A 23,160-nucleotide genomic window follows, 5' to 3' on the forward strand; every position below is an offset into this window, starting at 1 on the left:
GTCTAAAAATGTTCGGTTTAGCCCAAGGTAGTCTAAGAAGCTCAGGATTTTCACGTTCTGTTACAATATTTGAGTCAATGAGAGGGGTTGCGAAACCAGCTCACCCCCCAAAATGAGAAACCACACACCATGAGCTCTGTTATGGCCATAAGGACAGACCTAAAAGAGACCATTATAGTCAGTTTTCTTTCTTTCTCTCTCTCGCTCTCTCTTTGACTCTCTAGGCTCTCTCTCTCCCCCCCTCTCTTTCTCGCTCAGTCATGGCAGACGTGCACATTGCCTCATACGTCCTCTCTCATTCTCTCTTCCTCTGAGTCATGCAGTAGTGGGGATCTGGGCAGCCTCTGTCTCACTCTCTCTAAACCTGTCTAGCTACAGTGGTGTAACACTCTCAATGACATACTGTAGCAGGAACAGATGATGTGTGCGTGACTACAAGCATGTTACATGCAGTCAGTAGAAAGATAACTCACCACAACACTAAACTGGACCATTAAAAGCTTGTAGATAGATGTAAGTTAAGTAAATGTTTCAGAGGAGCTAGTAAACCTTCCCTGACACCACATTCCATCCCAGAGATTTCCACCTGCTCAAACAAGGACTAAGGCTGCCAAGGAGGTAACTACTTGTCGATTATATAGGAATAGATAATCATCCATTTACAGGAAGCAGAAACATTGACAGGGTCAATCACACTGAGATTGAGTTCTATGTTATGAACAATAATGATTTAGATGAGTTTATTAGTCACATGCACAGGGCCTCACATGTAACTGCAGTGACATTCTTCAGCTTCGAGCTCCAACAGTGCAGATCAAAAAGAGAAGTTGGAGGTCCGGGGAGCAGGAGGGAGACGGGGTAGAAGCTATTGGTCATTCTGACAGTTTTTGCCAGCGTCTGAGTGATGGATACGGGGAGAACAGGCCGTGGCTCAAAAGACTGAGGTCAGAGATTACTGCCATTTAATGAGTTGACCAACATATGAGGGGCACTCAAACTGTGAAGTAATTTATGCAACACAAATATAATTTTCAATATGCTTTTCTCAAAAAAACAAGAAAAAGAAAAGCATGTCGTAATCCACATAATCAGATAATAATTGTATTTTGATTGTATTTAAATGAATTGCGATAATTAATGTGTGCACTGTGTAAGGTCACTCAAGCGTACCTCTGAGACGACAGAGACACCTTCACTTCCTAAGCTGTTATTTGCAAACCTGCCCAATGGGAAAAATAATACATAAAGTATAGTTAAATATACTACAAATTCATAAAGTGTATTTTAATTCGCTGTTTTTCAATCTTTAAGTCCAAAATTACTGTCACCATTGATAAAGATGAGCAAAAAAGACTATAAAATAAATATTACAAATACTGGGCTATATTGTATGCTTCAAAAGATAGGGGTCAAAATTATTGGCACCCCTGTTTTCAATACTCAAGCACCCTCCCCTTGTGATGATAACAACACTGAGACCTTTTCTAAAATGTTTTTTGAGATATGGACTGCCCTCTTCATTTCAAACCACAGGTTTTCAATGGGGTTCATGTCCGGAGACTGAGATGGCAGTGTTTTTTGTGCAGTAGCTTGGTGGAAGTTAAACTAAATTCAAATCTTGGTAGTGTTTTCAGTATTTAATTACTTTTTTTGCCATGTAGCGGTGTAGCTAAGTACTGGAACTACACACTATGTTTTTGCAAAAAGAAAAGAAAATATGTGTGAAGTAGGCAAGAATTTCTGTATTTTTTCAGCATCAGACCTGCATAATTCTCACTTCAAACATCGTTTTTGGGTTTAATAGGCTAAATTACCCATTCTGTTAACATCTGACTCCTCAGTGAAATGTTCTTGCCATTTATACTGAACAAAAATGCAACATGCAACAACTTTGAAGATTAACTGAGTTACAGTTCATATAAGGAAATCAGTCAATTGAAATAAATTCCGTAAACCCTTAACTATGGATTTCACATGACTGGGCATGTGCAGCCATGGGTGGGCCTGGGAGGGCATAAGCCCACCCGCTGGGGAGCCAAGCCCAGCCAATCAGAATGGATTTTTCCCCTCAGACGATCCCGCAGGTGAAGGAGCCGGATGTGGAGGTCCTGGGTAAGCGTGGTCACACATGGTGTCCGGTTGTGAGGCCAGTTAGACACACTGCCAAATTCTCTAAAATGACGTTGGAGGCAGTTTATGTTAGAGAAATTGACATTAAATTATCTGGCAACAGCTCTGGTGGACAGTCCTGGCAGGAGGCATGTCAATTGCATGCTCCCTCAAAATTTGAGACATTTGTAGCATTGTGTTGTGTGACAAAACTGCACATTTTAAAGTGGCCTTTTATTGTCACAAGGTGCAACTGTAATGATCGTGCTGTTTCATCAGCTTCTTGATATGCCACACCAGTCAGGTGAATAGATTATCTTGGCAAAGGAGAAATGCTCACTAATAGGGATGTAAACAAATTTGTGCACAAAATTTGAGTGAAATAAGCTTTTTCTGGGATTTTTTTATTTCAGCTCATGAAACAAGAGACCAACACATTACATGTTGCGTTTATATTTTTGTTCAGTGTAGAAATGATAATTTACCACTAACAAGTTGGGATTTAGTGAACTACTTTTTCAAAGTAACTTTAATTAAGTAAACTAAGTTTTTCTTAAGGCTAGATTTTGTGGAAATGAACCATTCTTTTTGGATTTTGATTAGTGCTTGGGGTTATTGACTTGGTGCCATTCAATTGATTTACAATTGATTTACAATTGTTCCAATTTAGATTATTTAAAATATACAAAAGTAGATTTATCCTGGACATACAGTACTTCTATATACTTAAATATATTAATGAATACTTTTTTTCAGATTGGGATAGGATGGACAGGATAAACAATTTGGGAACAATTACTTATCTGGGGCCTACATCTGACAACAAAGTGCTCTTTTACACATCAACTATAATATACTTTTTTTCAAACCATAAGATTACAGTGAACACATTTTTCAAGCTTTGCAATGCCCTGACTTGTTGGGGAAGGGATGGCAGGGCCGAATTAGACTAAATATCCTTCCTCACGACACAGCTGATCTCCCTATAAATACAACTATTCAGGAGAACCCATTGACGAAGTATGCTACAATGGAGAACAAACTGAAGATATCCAGCACAAACATGGAAACTTGGATCTGAGTGGCAGCTCCAAAGCCATTCCCAAGCCCTTTCATTCAGGAACATTCAGAAAGGCATCATGAGAGTCACTTTGAAGCATGAAAAAAACATTTGAGGATCAACCAGAAAGACTGTCTATTCAGGAAACAAACCCATAGAGCTTGTTACTTCAGTAATAACAATTAGCTGTGTCCTCCCTACCCTCTATTTTTGAACCTTTGAGGAAATCCAGACTGAATAACAGAGATGACTCACCCAGGAGAGAGGAACATCTTTAGTGCAGATTTTGGTCATTATGGTATGGAGTCACAGTTTAATTATTGCATTTATGTTTTTCAGCTGGCCAGACAAGCATGCAAAGCTGTTTGATTCTTATTAATGTGATCCAAAAGATTAATGAAGTTTGTGGATTTGCTCACACAAAAGCCACACATGATCTGAGAGGACTGCGGGGGACTGAAAGCACAGTGGTGTTATCAACATGCTCTTTGTACTAAGTTGCTTTCCTTTGTACTTTTCTTGCTTCCTAAAAGGTTGTTCTTATTTTGATTTTTTGAGTGTCTTTTGAGTTTCATGAAGTAGGACCATAGTAAAAAAAAATGTAAAAATCCAGTGTTCACTGTTTTAAGTCGACTCAGGAGTTTCATGATAACACTATTCGGATGTTGACCTTTTTTATGATTAATCCTTTTGGTGAATCCATCAGTCGCTGAAAGATTCATTCTGAGAATGATAACTCAGTGGGCCCAACAAACCGTGCCCTCTTTGTTATTATGACCAAAGTTAGGAAAATACTGATGAAATCTGTGGTCAAGTTGTTTGTATAACATATTGGCTCCCCCTTGTGGATTAAAACACAAGTCCAAGGCACATTACCATAGACACAGCAACAGACAGACATTATCTGTTCAAACCAAAGATGTTTTTTTCTTCCTATAATAATAGTAATATAGTAATAGTAATAAAAGTCACATCTGGACATGGTAACCTCTGGGTTCTCCTGGACTGCGAAGGAAAGTATTGTATAGTATAGGGAAAGGGAAAGGGGGATACCTAGTCAGCTGTACAACTGAATGCATTCAGCTGAAATGTGTCTTCCGAATTTAACCCAACCCCTCTGAGTCGGAGAGGTGTGGGGGGCTGCCATAATCGATATCCACGTCTTCAGCGCCTGGGGAACAGTGGGTTAACTGCCTTGATCAGGGGCAGAATGACAGATGTTTACCTTGTCAGCTCTGGGATTCAATCCAGTAACCAAAACTCTAACCACTAGGCTACCTGCCGCATAGTGTAGTATAGTGTAGTGCAGGTATTCCCAAATGCCTCGAGGGTACGCCAAATAAAAATGTAATTCACATTTTTAAATAATAAAAAATAAAATAAACATATATATATATATATATATATATATATATACACACTACCGTTCAAAAGTTTGGGGTCACTTAGCAATGTCCTTGTTTTTGAAAGAAAAGCACATTTTTTGTCCATTACAATAACATCAAATTGATCAGAAATACAGGGTAGACATTGTTAATGTTGTAAATGACTATTGTAGCTGGAAACAGCTGATTTTTAATGAATATCTACACAGGCGTACAGGGGCCCATTATCAGCAACCATCACTCCTGTGTTACATTGGCACGATGTGTTAGCTAATCCAAGTTTATCATTTTAAAAGGCTAATTGTTCATAAGAAAACACTTTTGCAATTATGTTAGCACAGCTGAAAACTGCTGTTCTGATTAAAGAAGCAATAAAACTGTCCTTCTTTAGACTAGTTGAGTATCTGGAGCATCAGCATTTGTGGGTTCGATTACAGGCTCAAAATGACCAGAAACAGAACTTTCTCCTGAAACTCGTCAGTCTATTATTGTTCTGAGAAATTAAGGATATTCCATGCGAGAAATTGCAAAAGGGTTTTCTAATGATCAATTAGCCTTTTAAAATTATAAACTTGGATTAGCTAACACAACATGCCATTGGAACACAGGAGTGATGGTTGCTGATAATGGGCCTCTGTACACCTATGTAGATATTCCATAAAAAAATCTGCCGTTTCCAGCTACAATAGTCATTTACAATATTATCAATGTCCACACTGTATTTCTGATCAATTTGATGTTGTTTTAATGGACAAAAAAAATTGCTTTTCTTTCAAAACAAGGACATTTCTAAGTGACCCCAAACTTTTGATCTGTGGTGTAAATATTTAACATTTTTCTTCACATTTTCAAACAGTTAATTTATATTTTCCAACGGGGCTATACATTTGGGTGAGGTTTTTTTCTCACCTGCGTAGCCTCATTTCACTGCCAAAAATAAAATTCAACCATCTAGTGTTCAACGACATAACAACACAGTGTCAAATACAGGTAGCCTAGTCAAATAATTAACATCCAATCACATTAACCTTACTCTCTCACTGGAATTCCACTAACGGTCCGTATGTGTCACATCTTTTGTTATGTCTTTGTTTTAGTATGGTCAGGGCGTGAGTTGGGTGGGTTGTCTATGTTAGTTTTTCTATGATTTGCTATTTCTGTGTTTGGCCTGGTATGGTTCTCAATCAGAGGCAGCTGTCAATCGTTGTCCCTGATTGAGAACCGTATTTAGGTAGCCTGTTTTCTATTGTGTTTTGTGGGTGATTATTTTCTGTTGTGTGTCTGCGCTAGCCGGAACTGTTTTTGGTCGTTCTCTTTGTTAGTTTTGTTATTTCCGTGTTCATTTAATAAATATGGACACATGCCACGCTGCGCCTTGGTCCTCACCTTCTTCCACTGACAACGGCCGTTCCAGTATGTAGCCAAACATAGCTGCTGCTCATTCCGTTTGCTCAAAAATTGATAAATGGTTAAAAAAAAGTAAGGCCCGCGTAGAGACACATAATAGGACAACAAGAGAGGATATTTGTAAAGTACTGGGCAGCTTTGTGACATCAAATGGACTTCGGTGGTAAAGATGTGTTGGTATCTGTACTGATAGCGCGAAAGCAATGACAGGTAGACATAGTGGAGTGGTAACGTGCGTGCAAGCAGTTGCTCCCGACTCCACTTGGGTACACTGCAGCATCCACGAGAGGCTCTTGCTGGCAAGGGAATGCCTGACAACTTGAAAGAAGTTTTTGACACTACAGTGAAAATGGTTAACATTTTTAAAGCAAGGCCCCTGAACTCTTGTGTATTTTCTGCACCATGCAATGATATGGGCAGCGACCATGTAACGCTTTTACAACATACTGGTTATCAAAAAGCAAAGTATTGACAGGTTTTTTTAAAATTGAGAGACAAGCTTGTCTGACCGCTTGCAGAATGCTGAGTTTCTCACAAGACTTACCTATCTAGGTGATGTTTTTTCTCGCCTCAATGATCTGAATCTAGGATTACAGGGAGTCACCCCAACTATATTCGATGTGCGGGACAAAATTGAGACTATGATTAAGAAGTTGGAGCTCTTCTCTGTCTGCATTAACAAGGACAACACACAGGTCTTTCCATCATTATATGATTTTGTGTGTGCAAATTAACTCAAGCTTACGGACAATGTCAAATGTGATACAGCGAAGCACCTGAGTGAGTTGAGTGCGCAATTACACAGGTCCTTTCCCGAAACGGAAGACACAAACAACTGGATTCATAATCCCTTTCTTGCCCTGCCTCGGGTCCACTTACCGATTTCTGATCAAGAGAGCCTCATCGAAATTGTAACAAGCGGTTCTGTGAAAATTGAATTTAATCAGAAGCCACTGAGAGATTTCTGGATTGGGCTGTGCTCAGAGTATCCTGCCTTGGCAAATCGCGCTGTTAAGACACTGATGCCCTTTGCAACCACGCACCTATGTGAGAGTGAATTTTCGTCCCTCACTTTCATAAAAACTAAATACAAGCACAGACTGTGTGTGGAAAATTATTTAAGAATGAGACTCTCCAATACAACCCAACATTGCAGTTATGTGCATCCTTTCAAGCACGCCTTTCTCAATAGTCTGTGGTGAGTTATTCACAATTTTCAATCAAGACATAAGGTTTTATATGTAAGATGGTTAAATAAAGAGCAAAATGATTGATTATTATTATATTATTATTTGTGCCCTAGTCCTATAAGAGCTCTTTGTCACTTCCCACGAGCCGGGTTGTGACAAAAATTCACACTCTTATGTTTAATAAATGTATCGTATAGTGTGTGTGTGTGTGGCAGACTTACAATGATGGCAAAAAACAACATTTGAGAGTACGCTGACCCTGGTGCTAGAGGGGGTCGCAGCTGGAGTGCGCTGACCCCAATGTTTGAAGGGGTACGACACTATAAAAAGTTTGGGAACCACTGGTGTAGTTTAATAGTCTAGTGTAGTAGTATCTTTTTTTCCTCTCAGACTTACCCAAGTACTGCTGCTGGCATTTCATACACTTTGCCAAGCATCTCACAGACAGTACTGCCAGACAACCTCACACCCAACTTTCACCACCTTCCAGTCATTGTGCAGATGTAGCAGATACCCATAGACTTCCAGTCATTGTGCTAACGGTAGTTAGCATTAGCTCGCAAGTCTACCTCTACCTTCCTTCGTACTGGACACAGAGACATACAAATGTATTCCTTTAAGATGAATTACTTACTTTAAGTCGCTCTGGATAAGCACATCTGCTAAATGACAAAAATGTCAAATGTAGATGTTTTACATCCAGATCTGATATTACAATTTTTTACAAATATTGATGTCACATTTTTTACATTTGACTGTTTAAAATGTAGTTATTTGTTACATTTGACTGTGTAAAACCTAGCAGTACTACTTATTTCTCTGAGAGACATTTTGCAAGAAAACATGATTATTTGTCACTCTGAAATGAAATCAAGTAAGTGATAGATTTTAAACAAATATGTATGTCATTGAACAACCCAATGATATGATTAGATAGTGAAAAAGCACACCAATTTCTTTCACAATTTCTTCAAACAATAAAAGCTCATGTACCAACATTTCTGAAAATGATATACTGTATAGAGTTTTGGAATATATGTAATAGTAATTTAGTGATTGTGTTTTATAGCATAGTCATGGAGTTCAGCAGTTTTGATATATGAATGAAATAAGATATTAAGTTGATAGGTCTATTTCTATGAAGGTCAACTTACAAATGCCGTATATTTACAGGCTCTCTGACCTGACCATGCAGCTGGTCATTCAGTAGCAGCCTTGAATCTCCATGCCAGACAAGATTACTGTCTGCAACACATTGGCAGGAGAGAGCATGAGTTTACTCTGGGGCAACCAACAGAGCCAAAATAAATCTGCTCTGAGGAAAGTTCTGCCCTCTGATATGAGACCCCTTTTAGTTTTATGGGTGATGCACAGTGACCAGCAGATACAGTTCAAACTGACTGGTACGTCAGTGGAATTGTGACTGGCAGAACTCTTATGCATGAGTCACAGTAAGTTTAGGCCAAATGTTTCCACGTCCATATCAGCTTTTGTTACAGTTGTATCCTCTACTAACCAGTCAAATATGTCCGGTATGTACACTACATACATTATTTCAGCTTCAATACCAAACAATTATCTAATTACACAGGAATGCAAGTCTTGTCCCTCATCATTGACTCTCTTCTATCAACACAGTGTAGGTGTTGTTTTCTGGATCCTGACGGTACCATAGAAATATTGTGTAATGAATTTCTTCAGCTTACCTGTTGTCACATTGATTTATTTGACACTCATTCAATAAAGCATACATTACTTATGCACCCTTTAGCTACTGCACTATAATAGAAGGGATTGCAAGATCTAAGTTAAAAGATATTCACTGTAAAGTAACCAGGTCCAATAATCAAACACGTTCATCAAAGTATATCTACCCCACATTGTAATATGAGTACCCTACATTGACAAAAGTATAAGTATAAATGGTAATGGCCTACCATTTCACAATGAAATCAACAGGTGCTTACCTTTGTATCATAAGGTCCCTTCACCAAGGCTGTTTTCTCTGTGGAGATGATCTGCACCTGTTTAACCCCATTGATAACAGTCATCCTCAAGTCTCTGTTATCACAACAATGGAGTTAATAGAAAGACCATCTGTTATAGGAGTGTACAGCATCAGTCTTCTGAATCTATGATCCTGGAGAGAAAAAAAGAGGTGAAGAGAGTAAAAATAAAGTTAGCGGATGTCAGTCAGTCTCAGTCTCCCACTGATGATTCACTTGTCTTGAACAGTCCCTCTCTCTCTCCTCTCCTTTCATCACCTGATGCACTAATGCTATGAAACCATTAGCTTCTCAGGGAGACCATCAGCCCATCATGGGGTTTCAGACTGTTTTTTTTTCACTTTATACAAGGCCATTCAGTGAACTTGTGGCAGTATCTCAGATTTCTTAATTGAATTCACAACTAGGCCACCTCTCAAAATAGTGTTCCTCAGAGAGATGGTATCTTACAACTTCATAGCTCTGAGCAAATTGTGGGCCCTTTTTTGTATTATGTAGATTGTTATGTTCTCCTTTTGTTTGGTTATGGGTTTCATGTGGATTTAATTTAATCATTGTAAAGATAGGGTAGCACATCCTGAGTAATGCAGCTTATTTTTCCACCAGCAGGTGGCTGTGTTATTTTGTGATCCTTGCTGCTCGTTTCAGGAGGTTGATAAGCTACACACCGTTTCAATATTGTCCACTTGGTGATTGTGAATGTGCTCCGTGCTTAACTAACTGGGTGATTCATATGCAATAAGCCCATTCTCTAATAACTCCTCACATCTGGTCTACAACAGAGAATCTGGTGTTATTACTTTACATTTTTTACAAGAACGCCAAAATGCACTGGATTGTAAAACAATTATTCTAACTCTTCTACTCACAACAGTTTATTGTAGACACATCCATGTCGGTTTCTGTTTAGTTTCAGATCTAGGACTATATTCTGTTTCTATATTGATTTGTGAGTTTGCATGCTCAACTAATGATGTTGCTGTTGAAAGCATTGGTGCATATGAGAAAACGGGATTGGCTCAGACGAAAGGCTAATGTTTTTAGTCAACCAGGGGATTCAACTAAGCTGAGGTAGCCATCATTAATATTTCATTATGATTCTCATGAACAATACACACATTTGCTTCATATAGCAGAATGGTGTATTGAACACACCTCGTCATAGTTGATTTGAGGTATTGCATACCATTGCATTATCCTGCTGTCTGCCTTTTCAGCTCATAATAACGGGTCTTTTGGGAATAACCAAGTTACTGAAACCTCACATCTATGAAGGTTCTGGGAGGTAGGTATCAAGGGGGCTGTGAAAGTGCAGATAATTAACTCATGGTCCAACCAAATATGTAGTATTCTGATAAATTATTCAGCATTTGCACTCCATTTGCACTTCCTGCTCATGTTACAGGAAACACACCCTGAAACATTAGCAATTCATCTATTCTATCTTCACATTATTACCATTGGTCAGAATTCGAGCCTCCGCCTCATGATTCAAAGTTGATGTATAAGGCTTTGAAGAATTACAAAAAAATATAGAAAAGTACATCATCTTTCAGAATTTTTGGGAGAAAGAGCCTGTTCATCCCTTGTCATCATTTCAAACTACAACACTTGCTGTTCTGAATCTGCCTCTGTTCAATCATACATGTTACTTTTAACAGTAGCTTACATGCAGTGTAAGAAAATGAAATTTTTCTCTCATTGGTTTAATGAGAGAAAAATTATGGAAATCTCACTAAGGCTTCAAAGGGGTGGCTGGCTGATGGTGCACAACCCCCTGAGGTCAAGGATACGGTTCTGTGCCCCACACATGCCTCATAATGAGGTTTCCCAAATGACATGGGATTGTATGGCCACCAGAGGAGGCTGGTGTGATGAGCTATAGGGGGATGGGCTCATTGTAATGGCTGGAATGGAGTCAAATGTAGTTTCCAAATATTTGCTGTGTTTGATACCGTTCCATAAATTCCATTCCAGCCATTACAATGAGCCCATCCTACAGCTCCTCCCATCAGCCCTGCCCTATTACATCTTTGACCAATCAGCATTGCCACAGAGCCTATTGTGTTTTCATGCACTGCATTTGTGATAGCACTTACACCCTGACATTTGAATACATTTGCCTGCATTGTAACCCCTACCCTCTGACATAATACAACGGGTGTATCCCTTCCCCCTGCCCTGAATTGTACTCTGGACAATATTACCATAATTTAGTGGAAGATGATAGCAGCTGACATAGAATTGTAGTTCTATATGATCATTTTGAAAATGCCAATTTTTACAATTTTCTTATCCAGAATTGATGCTGACCTCATTATCGAATAAGATATTTCACAATGCAACATTCACTCTTTTCTATTTCGCTCGCTCTCTCTTTTTGCTCATACGTTATTTTCAAACTGCGTTGTCTACGTAACAATTTTAGGGCATGAGCCAATAAAATCCCGGCAAGGGTTAAATCCCTCTGTGTTGCTATGGAGACCATGACAGTCTCAGTAGTACGGTCACCACTAGATAGCACAGTCACAAAGTAAAAATTCGTACAAATTTGCTTTTCGGTCTTAATTTAAGGTTAGGGAGAAGGTTATCCGTGTCGTTAAGGTTATGGTTATTGGTAGGGTTAAGTTTACAATCAGATTTTAAGAAGATAAATTGTAGAAATATGCGGGGTTAATTACTTTGTGACTGTGGTAACTAGTGACGACCATGTAGTCTGAACGTTCTGCCCATTGGGTGAATGTATGTCACATGTTATATTCTGGAACGCTAATTCATAGTTTTTTTTTCCTCCCACCCCTGCTCCTACACTTGTGCTGGTTTATTCCGACTGTATCAGAAAAAAAAACAAGATTCAGAGATGGTGTAGAGTAACAGGAAAGGAACACGAGAGTATTTCCAAGCAGGGAAATACAAGGCATTTGGGGAAGGTATGGCAACAACATTTTATTTTGTTATGAAAGTTCGTTATCGTCCTCGTTCCTCTAGTTGTACTTCTGCGGTTAATGATCGTGTTTGTCTGAGCGTGTACATGCTAGCCGGGAGGGACCTTTATTGAGCAGACAACCTTCCGTGTCTGACTGGCAGAGCCCTGACAGAGCTGGCTGGCTGACGTTAGCAGTTAGCTAACGAAACAATAGGAACTTCATTGCATTTGTGCATTACACAGGAACACACCAATGAGCAGGCATAAACAGAACTATTTTGTGTATTTAAAAACAAAAGTGCTCGAATCAGGTAGGTGGTGTTCGTGCCTTTGCATGGGTTGTACATTCTCGAACACCCAGCACTACCTTCCCTGGACATTTTTGGAGGGGGGAGGTTGGTGCCTTTTGAGACTGTGTCCCTTGGGTAACGACCCCTAGGGCGTGGGGGAGGAGGGGGTTACTTATTTTGACAAGTGCAGTAACGTTAACGTTATGGCTGAACGCTCATTGTAGTAACGGGCTAGTTGTAGTGCCCTTGGCTCTCTGTGACCCAAATTACACAAATATAGGCTACATGAGTACCCCACACCTCTGTTCAATGTGTGTCTGGGTATATTACATGCATATTACATACCTAGCAATCGTCACTATGTAAGCTGTTAAACTGGATAATAAAAAATAAAATTGGTTACTACTATTACAGTGAGGCTCCTGTAATTTCCTCAAGGCTTTTGAGGTTAATTGTACTGGGACTCCCATTTAGTGCTCAGTATGACATGAAAGTATTATGGGATAGACATAGTATCTTCCCTTGGATGCCAGGTCACAGTGCTCTGGGAGAATTATGTTGAGTAGTGTGTAGGTTACTATTTGAGCATGCACAATTTACAGTCATCCCCCTGTGTGTGTGTGTGTGTGGGGGGGGGGGGGGGTGTGTGTAAGTTCTTAACTCACTCATTTGACCTAACCTAATCGGATATTTAGATTTCCGAATATATGACAACAACTTGCTGCTGGCCAAGGCACTCATTCCATTGTATTCAATACTTCTGAAGACTCAAGAAATATGCAAATCTCTGCTGTTGGGATAAAGTGGCATTATTTTTATGTTTGATAGGCTACTCTGTAAATAAGCAAGATGGCGGAACTGCCCTTAAAGCTAGTCTTGCCCCTGCCCCACCCATGATGCATCAAAGTTGTTATTAATTTACTTCTTCATGGAGAGCTAATCCTTTACCTCTGCAGAGATCATCCCCCACAGGGAGACCTCCTGGTCACAGGGGGATTGGTGTCTGCAGACTTCAGCTGCATGAGCCCACCAGCCCAGGCCTCTTCTCTTCTATCAGGGGGATATCAGTTAAGTCTGGGCCTCCACTGCATCCCAGGGAAAGAGGGCTAATTGAAGACCGTGTCACCCTTGTGGTAGTCTGGGCTTCTCTGAGGATGATTGGAGTGGATGGATGCTTGGCTATAGTTTGCTCTAGGAGTGTCTGCTGGCTTGTAACTGCAAAGTCATATTTTCTCATCCACAACTAAACAGCATGAGTTGCTGTTTTCCTTTTATTAACTGAAACTAGACATAGTTCAGAGTAAGCAGTGAGACAGCTCATGTCTAAGGGTAGGCTAGCTTTATTCAAGCAATAATGCCAGAGTAGGTGTGTATTTAAGCAATAAGGCCTGACCCACTTGGCACACTGGTTGAATCAACGTTGTTTCCAAGTAATTTCAATGTAATTACGTTGAACCAATGTTGATTAGACGTTGAATTGACATCTGTGGGGATGGGGTGTAGTATATTAATAATAATGTATACTTTTTCTATGGCGCTTTTTATTACAATCTAAAAATGCTTTAAAGCTGCAATATGTAACTTTTTGGGGCAACCCAACCAAATTCCCATAGAAATGTTAGTTATAGATATGTAATTCTCATTGACAGCTACTCTAAGATTCTGATGTTTTTTTAGTCTTTTAACTTTCAGTTTTTTACACCCCCTGGAAACACTATTTGGGGTTATTGAAAATATATTTCACAGCAGTTTAGATGGTACAATGATTCTATACACTATGCATTGCTTGTTTTGTCACAAACTTAAATTAGGTTAACTATTTAGATTTTTAGCAACCAAGAAATGGTGCAGCAATTTATGCATATTGCACCAATAAGCAAAAAAATAAATAAAAAATGACATTGGCCATATACCACAACCCACCGAAGTGTCCTTTTGCTACTGTAAACTGGTTGCCAACATAAATGGAACCGTAAACAAGTATTTTTGTGTCTAATATACACGGCTGAAATACTGTTTCAGCCAATTGGCATCCAGGACCCAAACTACCCATTATGACACTGATATATCACACAGCACATTGTGTTCCAAAGCAAGCATTTCTCAAGAAATCATTGATAATGATATCAGAAGGAGCAGAACATCCAGCCAAGGGTTTTGGGAGACCTTGGGAGACCTTGACTATCATGACAAAAAACAAGGGCATAGCAGGCCAGTCACCCAGCTGCATTGAAGGTACAGTAGTTGACTGCTAAGAAAGCAAGTCAACCACCATCCCCAGGGTGGTCTTGTCATGCTCTCAGTTATGTCCAACCAGGGACAGGCTGGCCCACAGCTGGCAGAGTCTTGCTAAATGTCTTCTGATGAGCCCAGTGCTTTCAATCCTCTGTGCTCACAAGTCACTACCATTGCTCATGCCTGACCTATTTTTCCCTTTGTTGTTTAGCCCCACATAGGGGAATGATTCCTTTGAGATTGAGTCATAGAATAGTGTCTGGTTTGAACCATGCTGATAATCTGTCGCTTCGGGGGTGCTGTTTGATAGAGGTATTTATAGACCGGAGTAAGCGAGGAATGTTCAGTATGAGATTAGTTATGTGGTTTTGTTATTGAGGTTTACTGGGGGAGTCAGTAGGGATTTCGCACCTAACAGCTGGGTGTAGTATTGTTCTAATTGAAGATGTAGAGAAAAGCAGAGAAAGAGCAGGCCGGTCCTCTGGGCTACATCTGGTATGGGCGATTCTTTTGTTTGTTTGTTTGTTGTTGTTGTAGCATGCTGCCACATAAGGCTGAACAGTATGGGCCCAAAATCTAATACTGATAAAAGTACTAGAGATGCACGATATGTATAGGTGAACATATCGGAATTGAACAATATTAGCTAAAAATGCCAACATCGGTATTGGCCCGATGTCTAGTTTAACGTCAATGTTATAAACCGATGTCAACAGGACGTAATTTTATTTAGAACATACCGTAGCACAAACAACTTGCTGATCTAAGCCTACATCAGCACTAGTGTCAGGCTGTAGCGAACTAGTGATTAACATTAGCGGGTAGCATATCTTTTTTTATATGCCACAACTTTGTAAGAAAATACAAACTAACTAGCTATTTGCAGAGAGTAAGATACACAAACAAATAGTGTAAATATAGAACTCTTATGGATTGTTGCATCTGTTGCATTGACCATGCACAGTGAACTTGGAACGGCAAGTGGTGGTGTTCGAGCAACTGCACTCCTTGATTGACAGGGGCGGGGCCTGGTGTGTGTGGGAAGCGGGAGAGAGATGACTCAAGTAGCAAATGGAGTAGACTATTAAAACGGACTTTACATGCGGCAGCGTGGCGTTTCAAAATATTGCAGATTCACAGCCTCTTGCAAATATGGATATTGAATTTTCTATCTAAATTTGATTAATTGTGCAGCCTTATTGCCACACATCCTTAGTGAATGGGCCACGTGTGGCTAATTGTCAATACACACACACACATCCACACTTACGAAGGCACACACTGCCACGAGTCGTAGACACACACACCTGGAAGGGGGCCAGGCTCTCTTTGTAATGGCCTACTCAGCTGTGTAATAAAAGTCCATCCGAGTCAGATAGCTCAATTACACCCCAGATCGATCCGGCCTCTGGATCAAGGGAGACTTTCTCTCTCTTGTTACTATGGGGGATATACCATTTATACTGTTTCCTGGGGTATTGGTTTTTTTTTGGGGTGGGGGAGGTTGAGGGCTTCCCTACATTGTGGGGGTGCGTGCTACGTCACTGCTTATAAGTAGAGTTCTACTATAAGTAGAAATCTAAGATGTGTCAAATAAATTATATCCAGCTCAGGGCTCCAGCAATGCATTTGGTTTGCTAACATGCTAGCTAAGTGGCTAGATCTCAAGCTCAAGCTTCTTGGTTACAGCAGAGACATTCAATCCCCTCCTGGATCAAAGATCCCTGTTGCTTAAATTGTTTTATGTCAAATATAGCGCCTCTTGTGTGCACTTCTGGTTATACCGTATAGCTGGTATGGTACAGAAACAGTAAGACTATGAAAATCTGGATTTAAAAAAACCTTTTTTCTTTTTTTTTTTTAAGAAGTTAAAGCTTCTTGATACTACCCATCCCGCATGCAGGAGCGTAATCATAGCCTCAAACTAATTAGCATAACGCAGCGGACATACATTTTCTAGGAAGATTTTCCTATTCATGAAAATCACAAATTAAATATATTGAGACACAGTTTAGCCTTTTGTTACTCACACTGTCATCTCAGATTTTCAAAATATGCTTTACAGCCAAAGCTAGACAAGCATTTGTGTAAGTTTATCATGGCATAATGCTATGGCTAGGCTCTGCTAGCATCAGGCAACATTTTCACAAAAATAAGAAAAGCAATCAAATTAAATAATTTACCTTTGAAGAACTTTATCCTATCCTAGGATGTTTTCACTCAGGAGACTCCCAGTTCGATCAGCAAATTTTCCAAAAATTTTTCATTTACCAAAAACTTCGATTATTTTTGTAGGCAAAATATCTCCGTTTGTTCTTCACGTTTGGCTGAGAAATCGACCAGAAAATGCAGTCACTACAACGCCAAACTTTTTTCCAAATTAGCTCCATAATATCGACAGAAACATGGCAAACGTTGTTTAGAATCAATCCTCAAGGTGTTTTTCATATATCTATTCGATAAAATATCCACCGGGACAATTGGTTTCTCATAAGAAGCGATTGGAAAAATGGCTACTTGTGTACTTTACGCAAGATTTTCTGCGGGAGCCATCATGTGACCACTTGCTAAATGTGGTCCCTTACGGCTATTCTTCAACATAAATGCGTAAAAAGACGTCACAATGCTGTAGACACCTTGGGGAATACGTAGAAAACGTAAGCTCATTCGTAGCTCATTCACAGCCATATAAGGAGTCATTGGCATGAGGCGGTTTTAAAAAATGCGGCACTTCCTGATTGGATTGTTATCTGGGTTTCGCCTGTAACATCAGTTCTGTTGCACTCACAGACAATATCTTTGCAGTTGTGGAAACGTCAGTGTTTTCTATCCAAAGATGTCAATTATATGCATAGTCGAGCATCTTGTCGTGACAAAATATCCCGTTTAAAATAGGAACGTTTTTTTATCCAAAATGAAAATACTGCCCCCTAGTTATAAAATGTTTTAACCAGGTAGGCCAGTTGACAGCAAGTTCTCATTTACAACTGCGACCTGGCCATGATAAATCAAAGCAACACAAACAACACAGTTACACATGGGATAAAGAAACATACAGTCAATAACACAATAGAAAAATGTATATACAGTGTGTGCAAATGTAGTAAGATTAGGGAGGTAAGGCAATATATAGGCCATAGTGGCAAAATAAATACAATTTAGCAATTAAACACTGGAGTGATAGATGTGCAGAAGATGAATGTGCAAGTAGAGATACTGGGGTGCAAAGGAGCAAAAAATAAATAATATGGGGATGAGGTAGTTGGGTGGGCTATTTACAGATTCAATGATCGGTAAGCTGCTCTGACAGCTGATGCTTAAAAGTTACTGAGGGAGATATGACTCTCCAGCTTCAGTGATTTTTGCAATTCGTTCCAGTCATTGGCAGCAGAGAACTGGAAGGAATGGAGGCCAAAGGAGGAGTTGGCTTTGGCCAGTGAGATATACCTGCTGGAGCGTGTGCTACGGGTGGGTGCTGCTATGGTGACCAGTGAGCTGAGATAAGGTGGGGCTTCACCTAGCAAAGACTTATAGATGACCTGGAGCCAGTGGGTTTGGCAACGAATATGAAGCGAGGGCCAGCCAATAAGAGCATACAGGTCGCAGTGGTGGGTAGTATATGGGGCTTTGGTAACAGTTTCCTAGTCTCAGTGCAGTGGGCAGCAGTAAGGAGGCGCTCTTATTATCCATGGACTTTATAGTGTCCCAGAACCTTTTGGAGTTTGTGGTACAGGATGCAAATGTCTGTTTGAAAAAGCTAGCCTTGGCTTTCCTAACTGCCTTTGCTTTCCTAACTGGATACTGCTCCACCCTACTTGTTACACACTCCAACAAATGTAGTACACTGACTGTCTGTTTGGACAGAGTACTCATCCACCATCTACCATCTCCATTTCTATTTCCATGGAGTGAACAAAATACAGCATGAACTCTGAATAGAAGCTATTGGCATACTAACAGGTAGAGCATATTGTTGTTTTCTAATACTATGCTCTCTTACATCTTGCTAACCTACATTCCCTGAATCATGCATTTGTCATGTACACAGTACTTAAGCTCAATATTGTTTACAAACTCAACTGTGGTGTACTGTATTCATAGTCCATAGCACCAGAATGGCAAGTGATGAACTCTAGCCACACCATAGAATTACGGTACCTCTTTCCTTTATTAGCATATTACTTCTCAGAAACACAAAGGCTTTGAATTCCCACATGAAAAAATACTACAGTATACTATGGTATAAATACTATATTATTCACTGTAGTGTTTATGCAGACTTTGCTGCAGTTAACTATAGTATAAATACTGTAGTAAATAAACTGTAGTAATTGTGAGAACTGTACTATACTGTAGTATATACAGTAGTGTTTTTTTCAGACATTACTGTAGTTTTTACTATAGTATTTTTGTTTGTCTTTGAGATCGAAGTAGAAGCTTTCTCCTTCAGGAAACCGACTAGAGAAATGGTAAGAGCAAATTTTCCATAACCTGTAGGTAGGTAGGATTGCCGTCTAAACTAGAGGTCGACCAATTAATCGGAATGGACTATTAATTAGGGCAGATTTCTTAACAATCGGAAATCTGTATTTTTGGACAACGATTTAGCCTATTTAAAAATATATATATATATATTTTACACCTTTATTTAACTAGGCAAGTCAGTTTAAGAACACATTCTTATTTTCAATGACGGCCTAGGAACGGTGGGTTAACTGCCTTGTTCAGGGGCAGAACGACAGATTTTTACCTTGTCAGCTCAGGGATTCAATCTTGCAACCTTACGGTTAACTAGTCCAACGCTCTAACCACCTGCCTCACGAGGTGCCTGCCTGTTACGCAAATGCAGTAAGAAGCCAAGGTAAGTTGCTAGCTAGCATTAAACTTATCTTATAAAAAAACAATCAATCAATCATAATCAATAGTTATAACTACACATGGTTGATGATATTACTAGTTTATCTAGCGTGTCCTGGGTTGCATATAATCGATGCAGTGTGCATTCGCGAAAAAGGGCTGTCGTTGCTCCAACGTATACCTAACCATAAACATCAATGCCTTTCTTAAAATCAACACACAGAAGTATATATTTTTAAACCTGCATATTTAGCTAAAAGAAAGGTTAGCAGGCAATATTAGGGGCAGCAGGGTAGCCTAGTGGTTAGAGCGTTGGACTAGTAACCGGAAGGTTGCAAGTTCAAATCCCTGAGCTGACAAGGTACAAATCTGTCGTTCTGCCCCTGAACAGGCAGTTAGCCCACTGTTCCTAGGCCGTAAACTGACTTGCCTAGTAAAATAAAAATTAACCAGGTGAAATTGTGTCACTTCTTCATTGCACGCAGTCAGGGTATATGCAACAGTTTGGGCCGCCTGGCTCATTGCAAACTAATTTACCAAATTTTTACGTAATTATGACATAACATTGAAGGTTGTGCAATGTAACAGCAATATTTAGACTTAGGGGTGCCATCTGTTAGATAAAATACGGAACAGTTCCGTATTTCACTGAAAGAATAAACGTTTTGTTTTCGAAATGATAATTTACGGAATCGACCATATTAATGACCTACAGCTCGTATTTCTTTTATGTTATTATGTTATAATTATAATTATGTTATAATCTATGATTTGATGGAGCAGTCTGACTGAGCGATGGTAGGCACCAGCAGGCTCGTAGACATTCATTCAAACAGCACTTTCGTGTGTTTCGCCAGCAGCTCTTTGCGATGCTTCAAGCATTGCACTGTTTATGACTTCAAGCCTATCAACTCCCGAGATTAGGCTGTTGTAACCGATGTGAAATGGCTAGCTTGTTAGCAGGGTGAGCGCTAATAGCGTTTCAAACGTCACTCGTTCTGAGACTTTGAGTAGTTGTTCACCTTGCTCTGCATGGGTAACGCTGCTTCGAGGGTGGCTGTTATTGATGTGTTCCTGGTTCGAGCCCAGGTAGGGGTGAGGAGAGGGATGGAAGCTATACTGTTACACTGGCAATACTAAAGTGCCTATAAGAACATCCAATAGTCAAAGGTATATGAAATACAAATCGTATAGAGAGAAATAGTCCTATAATTCCTATAATAACTACAACCTAAAACTTCTTACCTGCGAATATTGAAGACTCATGTTAAAACGAATCACCAGCTTTCATATGTTCTCATGTTCTGAGCATGAGAACATATGAGAGCCCCTTTTTTCTCTCCAATTTCGTGGTATCCAATTGGTAGTTACAGTCTTGTCTCATCACTGCAACTCCCGTACGGACTTGGGAGAGGCGAAGGTCGAGAGCCATGTGTCCTCCGAAACACAAACCAACCAAGCCACACTGCTTCTTGACACAATGCACATCCAACCCGGAAGCCAACCCTAGTGCGCGATGAGACAAGGATATCCCTGCCAGCCAAACCCTCCCTAACCCGGATGACGCTGTGCCAAATGTGCACATGGGCCTCCCGGTCACAGCCGGCTGCGACAGAGCCTGGGCTCAAACCCAGAATCTCTGGTGGCACAGCTAGCTTTAGACCACTGCGCCACCTGGGAGGCCTCAGACCCAAGTTAATATTTGATACGATGTTTCAAGTTCGTTGCAGACAGGCCATATGTAGCCAATGTGATTTATAGGATATTTATTTTTATCAAGATATTTTCTACCTGCAGGCTGCAATGTTTTTATTTGTTGGAATTATGTAGGCTATTTTACGGCAGTGGCAATAGAAGTTATTTTTTAGGTTAATTATTTTCATTTATATTTGGATAGAATTTTGATTAACGACATGACAATAATTTTGAGATATGAAGATGTTATTATACATTTAATGAAACTGTTTAATGAAAATGTGCATATGAAAACCATAACTGGTTTGCAGATCGGTAAAAATGGTAAGATAAGTTGGCATTCGACATGAGAGGTTGCCGACTCCTCGTGTAGTGTATTATCAGAAACTTCAGAATCTGAGAAAGCCAGCAGGAGCGGGAGGAAAATAGTTAGGTCAGGCTAAGTTTTTCTTTTCTTCTGGTTATCTGATATCTGGCGCCCTCTTGAGGTGTTTGTCTTATTTCATCAAACCGTAAGCTTAATGCATCAGACAAGTGTAACAGTCTGGGTGTAGTGGGTGAGAAGTCAGGCGCAGGAAGCAGAGAGTTCAGGGTAGTGTTAATTTAATGCACAAAGCGGCGAACATAAGCTAACCCCACGAAAACACAGGGCGTACAACAAAACAAATGCCCCAAACACGGGGACTTAAACTGTCCAGCAAAACCCACGAAATGGGAAACACGTAACCCACAGACGTGCACACAAGTTACACAAAACAATCCCGCACAAAGAGCATGCGGGCCGGCTGGCTAATAAAGCCCAACTAATCAGGAAATACACAACAGGTGTAACCATTAAACCGACAAGGAGGGGGAAGAAATAATCAGTGGCAGCTAGTAGGCCGGTGACGACGACCGCCGAGCGCCACCTGAACGGGAAGGGCCACCTTCGGTAGGCGTCGTGACAACAAGCTCAGTGCATATAGTGGCTTTTATCAAAACACATAGGATGTGTCTATATGTGGAGAAATACATGTTTAAAAATGTAGAATAATCAACCAAATTTTTGTCGGGGACAGCCCTAATGAGTCTGGAGTTGCTACAACAACGGGCCTACCTGCTCTGCTCGGAGAAGATGGGGAAGGAGCAGATGTGCTGAGAACGGAGAGGAGAAAACATTTAAGGAAAATGGTAGCAGTGGCAGCTGTACAGAACTCATCCAAAGGGCTTTGACTTCTCAAACACGGCAGAAAGCTAACGCAATATGATGCCCCGTCACCTTATTAATTCAGCCACTTACTTAACTAGCAAGTAGTGATGCCCCGTCACCTTATTAATTCAGCCACTTACTTAACTAGCAAGTAGTGATGCCCCGTCACCTTATTAATTCAGCCACTTACTTAACTAGCAAGTAGTGATTCCCCGTCACCTTATTAATTCAGCCACTTACTTAACTAGCAAGTAGTGATGCCCCTTCACCTTATTAATTCAGCCACTTACTTAACTAGCAAGTAGTGATGCCCCGTCACCTTATTAATTCAGCCACTTACTTAACTAGCAAGTAGTGATGCCCCGTCACCTTATTAATTCAGCCACTTACTTAACTAGCAAGTAGTGATGCCCCGTCACCTTATTAATTCAGCCACTTACTTAACTAGCAAGTAGTGATGCCCTTAACCTTTTTGGGATCACCTTATTAATTCAGCCACTTACTTAACTAGCAAGTAGTGATGCCCCGTCACCTTATTAATTCAGCCACTTACTTAACTAGCAAGTAGTGATGCCCCGTCACCTTATTAATTCAGCCACTTACTTAACTAGCAAGTAGTGATGCCCCGATATGACATTTTTGGCCAATACCGATATCTGATATTTTCCTTGCCAAAAAAAAACCCAATACCGATAATAATAAAAAATGTGCGGCCTTTTACGCATTCAAGTACAGTTAAATAGTTAACACACACACATGGACGCAGCGGTCTAAGGCACTGCATCTCAGTGCAAGAGGCGTCACTACAGTC

General features: G+C 40.1%; 1 protein-coding gene across 7 annotated transcripts in view; it reads left to right on the forward strand.

Moving 5' to 3' along the window:
* The first annotated feature begins 11,961 nt into the window (after nucleotides 1-11,961).
* LOC135540111 (polyhomeotic-like protein 2) overlaps nucleotides 11,962-23,160 on the forward strand; it is a 44,532-nt gene continuing 33,333 nt past the window's right edge. For all 7 annotated transcript variants that reach the window (XM_064966491.1, XM_064966495.1, XM_064966492.1 and 4 more), the window contains exon 1: nucleotides 11,962-12,087. The gene's annotated coding sequence lies outside the window, so the exon portion shown is untranslated. The remainder of the gene's footprint in view (nucleotides 12,088-23,160) is intronic.

The sequence above is a fragment of the Oncorhynchus masou genome, chromosome 5, assembly GCF_036934945.1.
Source record: "Oncorhynchus masou masou isolate Uvic2021 chromosome 5, UVic_Omas_1.1, whole genome shotgun sequence".
In the NCBI taxonomy this organism is placed as follows: Eukaryota; Metazoa; Chordata; class Actinopteri; order Salmoniformes; family Salmonidae; genus Oncorhynchus; species Oncorhynchus masou.